Raw genomic sequence first — 15,045 nt, forward strand, 5'->3', positions numbered from 1 at the left:
TACACAGAGAGATCAGTAGTAATACAGAGGGAAGACTTCTTTGTGTTTATGGAGATTAGTTCCTCCTCAGGGTGGTATGGCTCTGCAGGAGCTAGCAAAGGGTGAACAAGATACTCCTTTTCCCTCTGGGTAATTCATGCATTCCCTCTAAGCTTAAATATCCGGACTGTCTATACTGATTTTCATGGATGATTTATAGACAGGCACTGAGGGAGACTCTTCACATAGCTGTAAACTTTTGAAGCATTCCTTTTATAAACGGTTTTATGAAAGTCTCTTACCATCATATCTTTACTAAAACTAATAAATTATTTACTTTAGGTTGACAAAGCTTAACTAGAAAAACTTACCAAAAATTTAGAGTATCAGAGGAAAGAAGAAGGGGAATACAAATACTTTCTCAGGCAGATGGCTTCTAAATTATTCAAAGTAGAATTAAGCCTTGTACACAGAATTGGATTGTGGGTAACATGTAAAACTGGGACTCAGCAAGTATCCTGGTCTATAGATCTTAATGCAATTGACTTCTGTTTTGAGTTCAAATCATACATTTGATTTTGACCATTGAGTACTGTAAATTTCAGCTGAACTTTAATTAGCTGAGTTTTAATATAGAGGAGAAAAATCCCCACTATCATTTACAGTATAAGACTTTCTTCTTTGTTTTTCATTTTGGATCATGGAAATCACCAAAGTTTTACTGTTGTGTCTTAAGATTATGATCTGAGGTGGGTAGTCCTAATCCAACATTTGGCAATTTCTGTTTTCCCAGGCAGTTACTCTCTACTATGTCTGCCACACTGAGACAAATAAATTTCAAAAAAAATACTTAGTTTAGAAAAATTTAGAAATTTGAAGTTTCTTACTCAGGTAATTTAATAATAATCTGCAGACTGTTATTAAGGCCAAAGCTGCAAATGTCCAAAAGCATAGGTGGCAAAATACTTTCATGAAAATAGGTGCCAGTTTCATCACAGGAAATCATGACGGCGCCAAAAACTGCACTGTTCAGAGCTCCCATATGGTTTTAATTCTAAAAGCTGGCTTTAATCAAGGTGCTTTTCATTTTTAATTTTTATGAAAAAAAGCAGTTTGCCATGTTTTAAATGGGCTTTCTATTAAAAGATTATGACAAAATATTCAACATGATTTTACAAATTAAAGATTATATTTCACAATAGTTTGATAATGAAACTGGTTGTCTAAACCTATGCAAAATATTGCTAAATTGATGTTAATAATGTGCTTGCATGATCGTATATTTTAGTATTTGCCCATTGAATAGCACTTTTCCATGAGAGGAAGGAAGCTGAGTATGTGTTTCTGGCAAAGGGACTACAAATTAATAGAGATTTCAACACAAGAAAGAATAGGTAAACATAAGTATACATCTAAAGTCAGAGATGCCAAACAGGTTTTATCGTTGCATCTCCTACAAACATTAACACAGTGTTTCATACAAGGTACTGCTGAGCATTTATTGAATAAATAAATGTAACATTTTATCTTTTTTATACGTATTTTTACAAGTGATTTTAAGAGAAACAGATTATCTTTGCAGTTCCACAAAAAAAAAAAAAAAGAACACAGTCTTCCAGAATTGTTCCAAGAGCAGTAAGAGTAGGAGGATTATCTATGAGCATAACATGACTGGAATCTCCCCAGAACTAGAAATTCCCTGTATTATTAGGAGAAATACTAGGCAAAAAAAAAATACCAATTGTGATACTCAAATATTGTGCTATCCTACTCTCCTCCACTGACTCTAATCTCCATCCCCTCACCCCTAGCAATTTAATACTACTTCTTGCTAATAAAAAATATATTGGAAGAGGGCTCACATCCAAATGATTGGCCCATGAAGAGAGAACCTAGATAACTGGAGAAAGCCTCCTCATGGAGGAGGTAGAATTAAAATAGATCTTGAAGAGAGACAGGGATCCAGATAGGTGATGAAAAAAGAGAATTGTGGGTCAGAGGATGAATATCAATCACTCAAGAAAGTGAGGTACCACAGCTTAGGGTTTGTGATTGCATCTTGTACAAAATATGGTTGAAAATATAGAGTAAAGTTATATTGTGCAGGGTCTTCACAAGAAGCTTAGTTAGTTCGAAAGAACTCTTAGCAAATAAAGAACAAAAGGGAATTTCCTCAAATTGATAAAGAGCATAAATATAAAAGCCCACAGCTAGTAATGTGCTTAATGGTGAAAGACCAAATGCCTTCACCCAAGAGTTAGAGAGAATATAAAATGTCTGCTCTCATTATTCCTATCCAGTATTGTACTGGAGGTCCTAGCCAGTGCTTTAGGGTAAGATAAAGAAATAAAAGCCATATATATTGGAAAGAAAGAAATAATATTATCTTTATTTATAAGTGACATGTTTGTCTAAATAGAAAGTTTAAAAAGATTACAAAATGCTACAAAAACTAATGGGTGTAACAAATCATAGGATATAAGGTCAATACACAACAATCAATTACATTTTTCTATATTGACAATGGAAAATTAAAATAGAAATTAATAACAAATATCATTAAAATTGAATTAAAATTGAAAATATATATGGATAAATCCAACAAAATGTATCTCAGATTTGTTTGTTGAAATCTATGAATTATTGAGAAAAATCAAAGAACATCTAAGTAAGTGGAGAGCTGTATCTTGTTCATAGTCTAGAGGAATCAATATTGTTAAGATTTCAGTTCTCCCCATATTGATCTATATATTTAATAAAGTCCTAATTGAAACCTCTGCAGGCTTTTTAATACAAACTGAAAAATGTGTATTTTAAAACATGTACAAAAAAGCGAAGTACCTAGAATAGCCAAATAACTTTTTGACAAGGAAAAAACAAAGTTGGAGAATGCAGAATGTCTGATTTCAAGATTTATACTCTAAAGCTAGAATAATAAAGCCAATGAAATATTGGTATAAGGATAGGCAGATCAATGGAATAGAATAACATCTAGAAATAAATCAATGGACTATAATAGCATCTAGAAACACATATATACAATTGATTTTGGACTGTGCAAAATATACAGTTGATTATGGACTGTACAAAGGATCAGTCCTTCTATACCCCACATTGTTTGAATCAGCTGTAGTCAGTTGATTGTTTTTTGACAAAGGTGCCAAGTTTATTTAATGGGGAAAGAATAGTCTTTCTAATAAATGTTGCTGGAAAAATTAGACTTTGAAAAAAAAACCTCACACTGTATTTTTTATAAACTTAAAAATGAATTTTCTATCTAAAAGTAAACCTAAATTTATAAAACTTCCAGAAAGAAACATAAGAAAAAAGTCTTTTGACCTTCCGTTAGTCTGGGATTTCTTAGATATGACACCAGAAGTATGAACCACAAAAGAAAAAGTAGACTAAGTGGACTTCATCAAAATATAAAATTTCTTCTCTTGAAAGATTCTGTTAAGAAAATGAAAAAAGAAAGCCACAAGGTGAGAGAAAACATTTAAAGAACACCTATCTTATAAAGAATTTATGCTGGAAGTATATAGAGAAAACTTTTAACTCAATAACAAGAGGACAACCCATTTAAAAAAATTAGATTGAAGGTTTGAACATACATTTTACTAAAGAAAAGACATAAATGTTGTGCTAGTTATCTATTATGGCATAAGAATTTACTAAATAACTTGGTTGCTTAAAATAATGATAAAAACTTATCTCACAGGTTTTGTAGGTCAGAAAATCAGGAGCAATTTACCTGGGGTTCTGGTTTTATTGAAGTGGTAACAAAGATGTTGACTAAGGTTGCAGTCATCTCAGCCTTACCTGGGGCTTAATGGTCTGCTTTCAAAATGGCTCACTCACATGGCTGGCAAGTTCATGCTGGCTGTTATCAGGAGGCCTGAGTTTTTCACAGTGTGAATTATCTATAAAGCGTTTTGTTTTTTATTTTCATTGAAGTATAGTTGATGATGTGTTAGTTTCTGATACACAGCACAGTGATTCAGTCACACACACGTACACACAAATACATACTCTTTTTCATTACAGATTATTATAAGATATTGAATACAGTTTCCTGTGCTATACCGTAAGATTTAGTTGTTTATTTTATGTATAGTAGTTTGTATCTCCTAATTTATCCCTCCCCACTCCTTTCCCCTTTGGTAACCATAAATTTGTTTTCTATGTCTGTGAGTCTGTTTCTGTTTGTAAATAAGTTCATTTGTCTTATTTTTTTTAAGATTCCACGTATATGTGGTAGCCTTTCCCTGTCTGACTTACTTCAGTTAGTATGATAATCTGTAGGTCCATCCGTGTTGCTGCAAATGGCATTATTTTATCCTCTTTTGTGGCTGAATATTATTCCATTTTACATGTATAACACAATTTCTTTATCCAGTCATCTGTCGATGGACATTTAGGTTGCTTCCATGTCTTGGCTATTGTAAATAGTGCTATTATAGACATTGGGGTGCATGTATCTTTTCAAATTGGAGTTTTCTCTGGATATATGCCCAGGAGTGGGATTGCTGGATCATATGGTAACTCTGTTTTTAGTTGTTTTTTTTTTTAAGGAATCTCTATACTGTTCTCCATATGAGTTCACCAAATTAAATTCCCACCAACAGTGTAGGAGGGTTCCCTTTTCTGCATACCCTCTCTAGCATTTATCATTTGTGGACTTTTTAATGATGCCATTTTGACTGGTGTATGGTGATATCTCATCGCAGTTTTGATTTGCATTTCTCTCGTAATTGGTGATATTAAGTATCTTTTCATGTGCCTAGTGGCCATCTGTATGTCTTCAATGGAGAAATGTCTGTTTAGGTCTTCTGCCCATTTTTGGATTGGGTTGTTTGTTTTTGTTATTGAGTTGTATGAGCTGTTTGTATATTCTGGAAGTTAAGCTCCTGTTAGTTGCATCATTTGCAAATATTTTCTTCCATTCCATAGATTGTCTTTTCATTTTGTTTATGGTTTCCTTTGCTGTGCAAAAGCTTATAAGTTTAATTAGGTTCCGTTTGTTTATTTTTGCTTTTATTTCTATTGCCTGGGTAGAATGACTTAGGAAAATATTGTGATGATTTATATCAGGGAATGTTTTGCCTATGTTCTCTTATAGAAGGTTTATGATGTCTCATCTTATGTTTAACTCTTTAAGCCATTTTGAGTTTAGTTTTGTGTATGGTGTGAGGGAGTGTTCTAACTTCATTGATTTACATATGGCTGTCTAGCTTTCCCAGCACCACTTGCCAAAGAGACTGTCTTTTCTCTACTGTATATTCTTGCCTTCTTTGTTGAAGATTAATTGACCATATGTGTGTGGGTTTATTTCAGGGCTCACTAGTCTGTTCCACTGATTCACATATCTGTTTTTGTGCAAAACCATGCTGTTTTGACTACTGTAGCATTAGAGTATTGTCTGAAGTCTGAGAGGGTTATTCCTCCAGCTTCATTCTTTTTCTTCACTGTTGCTTTGGTAATCCTGGATCTTTTGTGATTCCATATTAGTTTTAGGATTCTTTGTCCCAGTTCTGTGAAAAATGTCCTAGATAATTTGATAGGAATCCTGTTAAATCTGTAGATTGCTTTGGGTACTATGGCCATTTTAACAATATTAATTCTTCTGATCCAAGAGCATGGGATATCTTTTCATTTCTTTACATCATCTTTAATTTCATTAATCGGTGTTTTATAGTTCTCTGCATAAAAATCTTTCACCTCCTTTGTCAGATTCATTCCTAAATATTTTTTTTAATGTGATTTTAAAAAGCTTTCCTTTTCTGATATTTCTTGTTAATGTAAAGAAACAACATATTTCTGTATATTAATCTTGTCACCTGCTACCTTGCTAAATTTGTTTATCAGCTCTAGTAATTTTTGTGTGCAGTTTTTTGGCTTTTCTACATATAATTTCATGTCATTTCCATATAATAACAATTTAACCTTTTCCCTTCCAATTTGGATCCCTTTTATTTCTTTTTCTTCTCTGATTGCTATGGCTAGGACTTCCAATACTATGTTGAATAAAAGTGGTGAGAGTGAGCATTCTTGTCTTGTTCCAGATATTAGTGGAAAGGCTTTCAGCTTTTCACTATTGAGTATTATGTTGGGTGTGGGTTTGTTATAAATAGCTTTTATTATGTTGAGATGTGTTGCCTCTATACCCACTTTGGTAAGACTTTATCAGGAATGGATGTTGAATTTTATCAGATGCTTTTTCTGCATTTGTTGAGATGATCATGTGATTTTTGTCCTTTCTTTTGTTGATGTGATGTATCACACTGATTGATTTTTGCATGTTTAACCATCCTTGTGACTCTGGGATGAATCCAACTTGATCATAGCATATGATCTTTTTTTATGTGTTTTTGAATTCAGTTTGCTAGTATTTTGTTGAGAATTTTTGCATCTATATTCATCAAAGATATTGGCCTATAATTTTCTTTTCTAGTAGTGTCTTTTTTTTAAACATTTTTTATTGATTTATAACCATTTTACAATGTCTAGTAGTGTCTTTGTCTGGTTTTGGTATCAAGGTAATGGTGACTTTATAGAATGAGTTTGAGAGTGTTCTCTTCTTTTCAGTCTTCTGGAAGAGTTTGAGAAAGGTCAGTGTAAGTTCTTCTTTGTATGTATGGTAGAATTCTCCAGTGAAGCCATCCAGTCTTGGACTTTTGTTTGCAGGGAGATTTTTATTTTTTTGGTTTGTTTGTTGTTTTTGTTTTTACAGATTCTGTTTCACTTCTAGTAATCAATCTGTTCAAATTATCTATTTTTTCTTAGTTCAGTTTTGGTGGACTACATGTTTCTAGAACCTTGTCCATTTCTTGTAGGTTGTCCAGTTTGTTGGCATGTAATTGTGTATAGTATTCTCTTACACTTTTTTGTGTTTCTGTGGTATCAGTTGTAGTTCCTCCTCTTTCATTTCTTATTTTGATTATTTGGATTCTCTCTCTTTTCTTCTTGGTGAGTTTAGCCAGAAGTTTGTTGATTTAGTTTATACTTTCAAAAGACCAGATCTTGGTTTTATTGATTTTTTTTCAATTTTTTTATCTCTATTTTATTTTTTTCCTCCTTGATCCTTTTTTTTTTCTTCCCTTTTCTTCTGCTGACTTCAGGTTTTATTTGCTCCTTTTTTTCTAATTCTTTTAGGTGGTAGGTTAGATTGTTTATTTGAGATTTTTCTTGGTTTTTTGAGGAAGGTCTATATCACTATTAACTTCCCTATTAGGACTACTTTTACTACATCCTGTAGATTTTGTGTGGTTGTGTTTTCATTGTCATTTGTTTCAAGGTACTTTTTAATTTCTTCTCTGATTTCAACATTGACCTATTGTTTTTTTTTAGTAGCATGTTCTTTAGTTTCCATGTGATAATTTTTTTCCCGTTTCTGTTTCTGTGGTTGAATTCTAGTTTCATGCCATTGTGGTCAGAAAAGATGCTTGATTTATAGGTTTTTTTTGAATGTTGTCATTACATGGCAGCTGGCTTACTTCAAAGTGAGTAATCCAAGAGCAGTCAAGGAGGAAGCAACGAAGAACTTTTATGACTTTGGTTCAGAAATCACACAGTATCATTTTCATGATGTCCTATTACAGCCCTATCAAATTTGGAAGGAAAGTACATAGATATGTGAATACCAGTATCTTGGTATCATCTAGGGGGGATATCTCAGATGCTGGCTACTACAAATAGTATAGAAGCACATGAAAAGAAGTTTCACATCTTTAGTCATTAGGGATGTACAAATTAAAACCAGAAAGATAGAGCAGTATAGACCTGCTAAAATGACTTTTAAAAATCTGACACTACAAAGTCCTAACATGGATGCAACTGGAATACTTTTCTGTTGCAGTTAAGAATGTAAAGAATGTAAAATGGTACAGCCACTTTGCAAAACAGATTGTTAGTTTCATACACTAACCATTTGACCTAACAATTTTACTCCCAGGTCTTTAAACAAGTGAAACAAAACATATGACTGCATTAAGACCTTTATGAGAATGCTTTTAGAAGCTTTACTCAGAATCATTAAAAACTTGAAATAATCCAAATTATCATTAATCAATGATTGGATCATCAAATTGTGGTACATTCTCATACAGTAGAATCGTACAATTCATCAATATGTATTATTTATACATGCCAGCATGATTGAATCTCAAAAGCACTATGCTAAGTGAAAGAAGCCATACACAAAAAGCTATATATGGTATAATTCCATTCATATGACATCTGGAAAAAGGAGACTATAGGGACAAAAATCAAATTAGTGGTTGCCAGGGGCTTGGAATAGAAAGAGGGAATTGACTGACTATGAAGGAGTGTTGGAAACATCTGGATATGATTCTGTATCTTGTTTGTGATAGTGGTTATACAACAATATACATGCATTTATCAAGATGTATTTGAAAGGGGGGAATTTTTCTATATGAAACATTATACTATGATAAATCTGATTTTTAAAAAAGCAAATGTAATTTAGTTAAGTATTATGCTAGCTTCCATACTTGAGTATTGCTATGAGAAATTGGGTTTGGGTAAATATCAGGTGAATGTCTATTCTGAGGGAAATTACAGGTTAAGAAAGTTATTTGGTTATGGTAGGTGAAACCAGTGATTGCATGGAAGGGGGACTGTGTTAGGTTCTCCAGAGGAACAGAACCAATAGGGTGGGTGGATGGATGGATGGATGGATGGGTAGGTAGGTAGGTAGGTAGATAGACAGATAGATAGATAGATATGTAGGTAGATAAATTTAAAGGAATTGGCTTATGTAATTGTGGAGGCATGGTAAATCCAAAATCTGTTGGGAGAAGCTAGCAGACAAGAGACTCAGGAAAGGTTTGCAATTTGCGACCAAATGCAGTCTGCTGGAGAACCAGGAAGAGCTGATGTTGCTCCAAAGGCAGTTTGCTAGAGAATTCCCTTTTGCTTGAAGGAGGTCAGCCTTTTGCTGGATTCACTGATAGAACAAACTGATTCAGTTTCAATTTCAACTGATTGGATAAGGCCTATCTTCCTTATGGAGAACTCAAAGTCCACTGATTTAAATGTAAATCTCACTCCAAAACACGTTTACAGAAATATCCAAAATACTGCTTGAACCGGGTATCTAGATACTATGTCCCAGTGAAGTTGACACATAAAATTAACCATCATTGATTCACTGGAAAGGGGCATAAAGAAGCTTCTGAACTGACAAAAATGTTCTGTAGTGGTTACATAGATGTGTACATTTATCAAAACTCATCAAGTTTTAAACTTAAGATTTGTACATTATATTGCATGTAAAATTAAATGTAAGGAAAAAAATCCAAAAGACACCATGGGCAGCTGTGTCATGACTGATGTGATATCTCAGTCACATAGAGTAAATGTATATGAGTATGTGTATGAGAATGAGTGCATGTGTGTTTGTATGTGTGTATATGTGTAAGGGCTGGTAGATAAGTGATGGAGATTTTTTTCCTGCTGTGACTTTTTCCTGTATCATTTGTCTCTCATTTATTGTTGAACCACCCACACGCATCATAAAAACCCACCAATGCCTTCACTCACCATTATTTTAAAAAATTCATTTACTTTCTCCCCGTATCTTTGGAAGCACATGGGTTCCTTCTTCTATTCTGCTCTCGTTTTCAAATGATTACTGACTAATTAGGCCATTAGCTACGTATTACTAGAAGAGAGAGTTGAAATATATGCTTATTCTTACTAAATGACTAAAGAATTATAACAAAACTTAAATTGCATATTTATATTTTATTAATAAATGAAATTTAAAAGCTGACAAATATACTTACCATTCTAGTCATACAATTTTGACTCAAAAAATTCTGCATTTTTTTTTTTTACCCAAATAGGCTCAATGTCATCAGAGGACAAAGTAATGAAATCTTGAAGCTTAATAGTTGGCCTTTTCACAATTTATCCAAGAGCAAAGGAGAGCACTGTGATCATTTTAAATATTAAAAAACATTCTATATTTCTATTTCTGTAAAAAATAATAACCTTAGTCAAACCAAAGGAAATAAGGAAATTTCCAAGTGAAAAGTAACCAGTATTTGCAAAATCAATCTGTAGATTAAGGTGAATATTATTATGTGCAAAGTAATCTCATACATTTTAAATGGAGTAAAATAAACTCTAATTTTTTAAACATAATAAATAGTATTTTACAATGTAACATGCAAATGTTTTTAATACATGTATTTTGTTTTTCTCAGATTCTCTGGTCAGGAGAGAAGGAATTGTAAATTACATCTAAAATCATTGTTGAGAAGAGTCTAATAGTATTATTTTGATTTTGAAAGGAAAGAACATGGCACTTACTTATTCTGTTTCCAATTATACTCTAACCTGTAGAGTGGGAATAGACTCTTAGGATAGACATACCTAGTACTAGCCATTCATCCTCTGTAGTTTTCCTGGAAGGAGATAAAACTCAGGCCATAGCTTATGTGTTATCAGCGCTAATCTATGAAAAGCTACTTAAAAAATTTTTTTATTGACGTATAGTCAGTTAACAATGTTGTATCAACTTCTGGTATACAGCACAATATTTCAGTCATATAGGAACATACATATATTCATTTTCATATTCTCTTTCACCAGAAATTAATACAAGATATTGAATATAGTTCCCTGTTTTCTATGTCTGTGAATCTGTTTCTGTTTTGTAAATAAGTTCATTTGTCTTTTTTTTTTTTTAGATTCCACATATGAGTGGTATCATATGGTATTTTTCTTTCTCTTTCTGGCTGAATTCATGTAGAATGACATTCTCCAGGTCCATCCACGTTGCTGCAAATGGCATTACTTTATTATTTTTTATGGCTAAGAAGTATTCCATTGTGTAAATATACCACAACTTCTTTATCCAGTTATCCTCAATGGATGTTTAGGTTGTTTCTGTATCTTGGCTATTTTTTTGAATTAAGGTTCCTCTGGATATATGCCCAGGAGTGGGATTGCTGGATCATATGGTAAGTCCAGCATAAACCAGGGTCAGACTTCTCTCTCAGGTGTAGGGAATACTTTTCAAAGCTCCTAAGGGTTCCCTTGAAGCCACACTAAGCTGAAAGTTAGAGGGAATATCCCCTTCTTATCCTCATAGAGAGTTGAAGTGGGGACTCAAAGCAGGGCTCTCTCAAAAATAATATATGACAATCTCCTTTCCTTCCTATTTTTGTCCTCTCTTTATATCCTCCATAGCTTGAAGAATCCAGAGTCCCAGAACGGGTATTTATTACCATTTCTTATTCTTTCGGTCTGCCTGACCCTTACATACACATATGTATATATTTACTTTCCTATTTTCTATTCATTGACACTGTATGGCTTATTTTCCCTTTCCCAAGTTCACACTAAAGCAAAAATACTACCAAAATAAGCTTACAATTTAGTGAATTAGAGACAAATTTGAACACATGCCTGTAGTGCTACTTTTTTTTTTCAAAGTGAGATAAAACTGGATCTGGGACAAGGGAGAAAAGGGTGAGTTAAATCTTTTTCTTAGAGAAAAGAGTAAACAAATGTCATTTCTCAAAGTAAGAGGGCGCAGAAGGATTTTCTACTCTAGTGAGGAGGGAGTAGAATGAAAGGGATGCTGTGCCTGGCTATCCTTGGTGTGCCTGTCCCACTTGTATTCCCTGAAGACAACCAACACACCTGGGTACTTGCAAGTGTTTCTGAACAGAGGGGAGGGGGAGGAGTTTTATACGGTGATGGCCATGAGAATATGAGAAGATATAGTCCTCTGACCAACATGGAACTCCACAGACCATGTTAGGAATTTCTCTATTAATTAGGGCAGTGGTAGAGATCCTCCACTATTTCATATACACACACAAATTACATGCATTTAGCTTTTGAAGATAAGCTCTATTTCTAAGAATAGAGAGTATTACTGTGACAGAAAGAAGAGAACTGCCTCTAGATAATAAAAATATTTACTGTGGGCCTCTACATACACTGGATATGTGAGGCCTGTTATAAAAAGCAACTGAAGTCAATATTACTTTGATTTTAACTATGACGAGTGACAGACAAATTTTGAGCAATCTTTTCACAGGGAGATGTCTGAGAGGCTCAGAGAAAACAGAGCACTGACTCACTCAACACTTAATAAAATTTTTGCACTGAGTAGTGAGTATCAGGTACTGGCCTACATGCACCAGGAAGCATAATCTATAACTTTTGGTTTCCTGATGTTAATTTTCACTCTTTATGGAAATGGTTCTCAAACTTTGTCAGACATCAGAATTATTTACAGAGCTTGTTAAGACAGATAGCTGGGGCCCATGATCAGAGTTTCTAACTCAGAAGATTTGGGGTAGAGATCAAAAATCTGCTTTTCTAACAAATTTTCATGTGACACTGAAGCTGCTGGTCTGGGAACTACTTGTTAAAAATCATAGATTTAGATTATCCTTGATTTAATAGGAGAAATTATTTAAAAAATGTATTTTTAATGGTAAATTAAGATTTTCTTAAGTAGTAATTATCTCTCATGACTTTAATGATGGTTAGAATATATTTTGTAGTCATAACAATGGAAAAACAGCACAAAGTATGACAAAGCCCAATTAAGAAAGTATTTTCCTCTCACCACTATAGAAAGAGAGGTTTTTTAGACCTTTTAACAATTCACTGGAAGAAGTCTAAACAGCGCTGGGCCCTAAGTACTAAATAATGCACCAGTGCATATTAAGTGCTAAAATATTGCCACATTGAAAGCCAAGGTGCCAATTGTTTTTCTTGTGCAGCCCACCACTACTTCCAATTATGTTCAAAATATTCATATATAAATAACTAGGTTAAAAGGAGATACTGCTTATCTTGCAGTTAGGGTTATTTTGGTAACATTGGAAGCATGACCATTGACATGGTTTAAAGATTCGTAGCTTTAGTTTTGTCTGGCCAAATATTTTGACGAAGTTTTAATTTAGTCTAAAAGTCATGGACTGGCAAGAACAATGTGGTTTGTGAAACCAGACTGAGAGTTTTATCCAATTTGGATAGACATCTGTAGTGACTTTCAGAGTTGGCATTAGAATTCTCTTCAACTAAATTCTTTCCTTAGCACCTGTATCTAGCCAGTCCCCAAATTCTCTCAAAATTTCCTTGTAGCAGTAGCTCTCATTCCCTCTCTTTGTACTTTTGTTTAAATCTTTACTTCTTCGTGAAAATTCTCCAAGCTCATGTCACTGATTCCTTTGTCTTAATTTGAAATACTCCCATATTGTACCTTAGACCAATCCAAACCTTCCCAACATAAACATTTCTCTCTACATTGGTGCCTTCTCCTCTGCCACTATAAATATGCAAATCTCTCTCATTCAAAAACAGTTTATTTAACCAATGTCCTGTTGAATACTGAAGTTGTTAACCAATGTTTTATATTTGGAATAGTATCTTGCTCATTCTTTTTCTCAATGAACACAAGAGCCATGATTGTGGCACATTCTTGGATGGGATAATATCCACCTATTAAAGAATAGTTTAAATCTTGACATGGAAAAATGTTTGAAATGTTTTTGAAGAAAAAAAAAAGTCTTTATACCATAATACTTACAGCGTATTTCTTTCTTAGTTACAAATAACACACACACACATACGTATATATATAAAATTCATGGCAATGGTCAACTCTGGGTGATTAGATTGGAGTAATATTTATTTTAATTTTAATATCTAAGTATTTTGGATATTTTACATCAAATATATGTTATCTGCTTTTATTTATAAAACTTATTTACAGCAAATAAGTTATAAATTTCATAGAAAAATTTAATGAAAATATGCCTACATATGAAAAAATTGCTGTTAGGAAGTTGGATTTTTAATTTTTTTTCTGCTTTTGTACATTTCACTTTTTAAACTAGTACTACATAAAATTTAAATATTTTATTAAATAGCATTTATGAGGATTAAATATTTAATATTATTAAATAATATTTACATTTAATATTACAGAGTTGATAAAATTAATGTTTACTTAAAATTATATATAGTTTATGTTAGTATATATATGTGAAACCATTTAGAATTCCAATAATGCCACTTTTTTGTGTAAAAACTTCAGGGCTTGCTCCTTCCTGGTAACCAAAGTTCAAACTTCTTAGCCTAGAAAGCAAGCTTTCCATAGGCTAGGACCTGTAGGTTATTGCTTTTCCTTAGCCAGTGGTGCATCTCAACAAGATTTCAGTGTTCTTGGTTGGAATTCCCATTCTTTTCTATTGTGCCATTTCCCTACCTCTCCTTGACCTTGCTTTTTTACATGTTTATACTCAGCTGTCCTCGAAGTCTTAGGCCAAATGCTATCCTCCATGGACCTGTTCCAGTCTAATTACAGCATCTGAGTGTGCTTAAAATTTTGGTTTTCATTTTTAAGGTCCCTTTAAGGTCTGTGGGAACAAACAATATTTGTAACAAAATCAGTATTCTGAGTCTGAAAGACTGTACCCCAAACCCAACTGGGATGAATTATCAAAAATAAAGGCCTTGTGGGACCTTAGAATAGCTTCCATCCAATCTTTCCAGTGAAACCCTTCTATGTATAGGTATGCTACATATACTCTTTCCTTCAAACTATTTGAACTCCTTAAGGACAAAGACTATGTCTACATGTCTTATTTAACTTTTAGTGTGTCTCCCCATCTGTTTTACTTTCTCCCCTAAATTAAATAAAGGAAAATCACAAAACAAGGGTAGTCCATAAATTTTACGTGTTTAAATATGGCTCTGGAGAATGTACAGTTGAAGATTATGAACATGTTATGTTCGTATCAAGGTAAATGTAGAAGTCTTTGGTAGAAAAATCCTGATTTATCTTTTAGCTAATTTTTCAGGTCTTTGTAATTAGCGTATTCCTTCCACTTTCATCATTGGGCAGGTATGGAAGGGGAAATAGAGCAATTAGAATGGCCTCAAATCTTTATCATTGGCTGTACAATTTTCCAGAAGCAGTAGCTTTCTGGAATTATGTAATGTCTTCTACCAGTGACAATGTACAGATTTTATTACACTTCCTTGTGTGACGATGTGCTATTGTCTGGCAGT

General features: G+C 33.3%; 1 protein-coding gene across 3 annotated transcripts in view; it reads left to right on the forward strand.

Annotated features, from left to right (window-relative positions):
- The window catches only part of MACC1 (MET transcriptional regulator MACC1), a 486,000-nt gene that overhangs the window by 110,794 nt on the left and 360,161 nt on the right, over positions 1-15,045 (forward strand). The gene's annotated exons all lie outside the window — the stretch shown is intronic.

Source organism: Vicugna pacos, chromosome 7 (assembly GCF_048564905.1).
Source record: "Vicugna pacos chromosome 7, VicPac4, whole genome shotgun sequence".
Taxonomy (NCBI): domain Eukaryota; kingdom Metazoa; phylum Chordata; class Mammalia; order Artiodactyla; family Camelidae; genus Vicugna; species Vicugna pacos.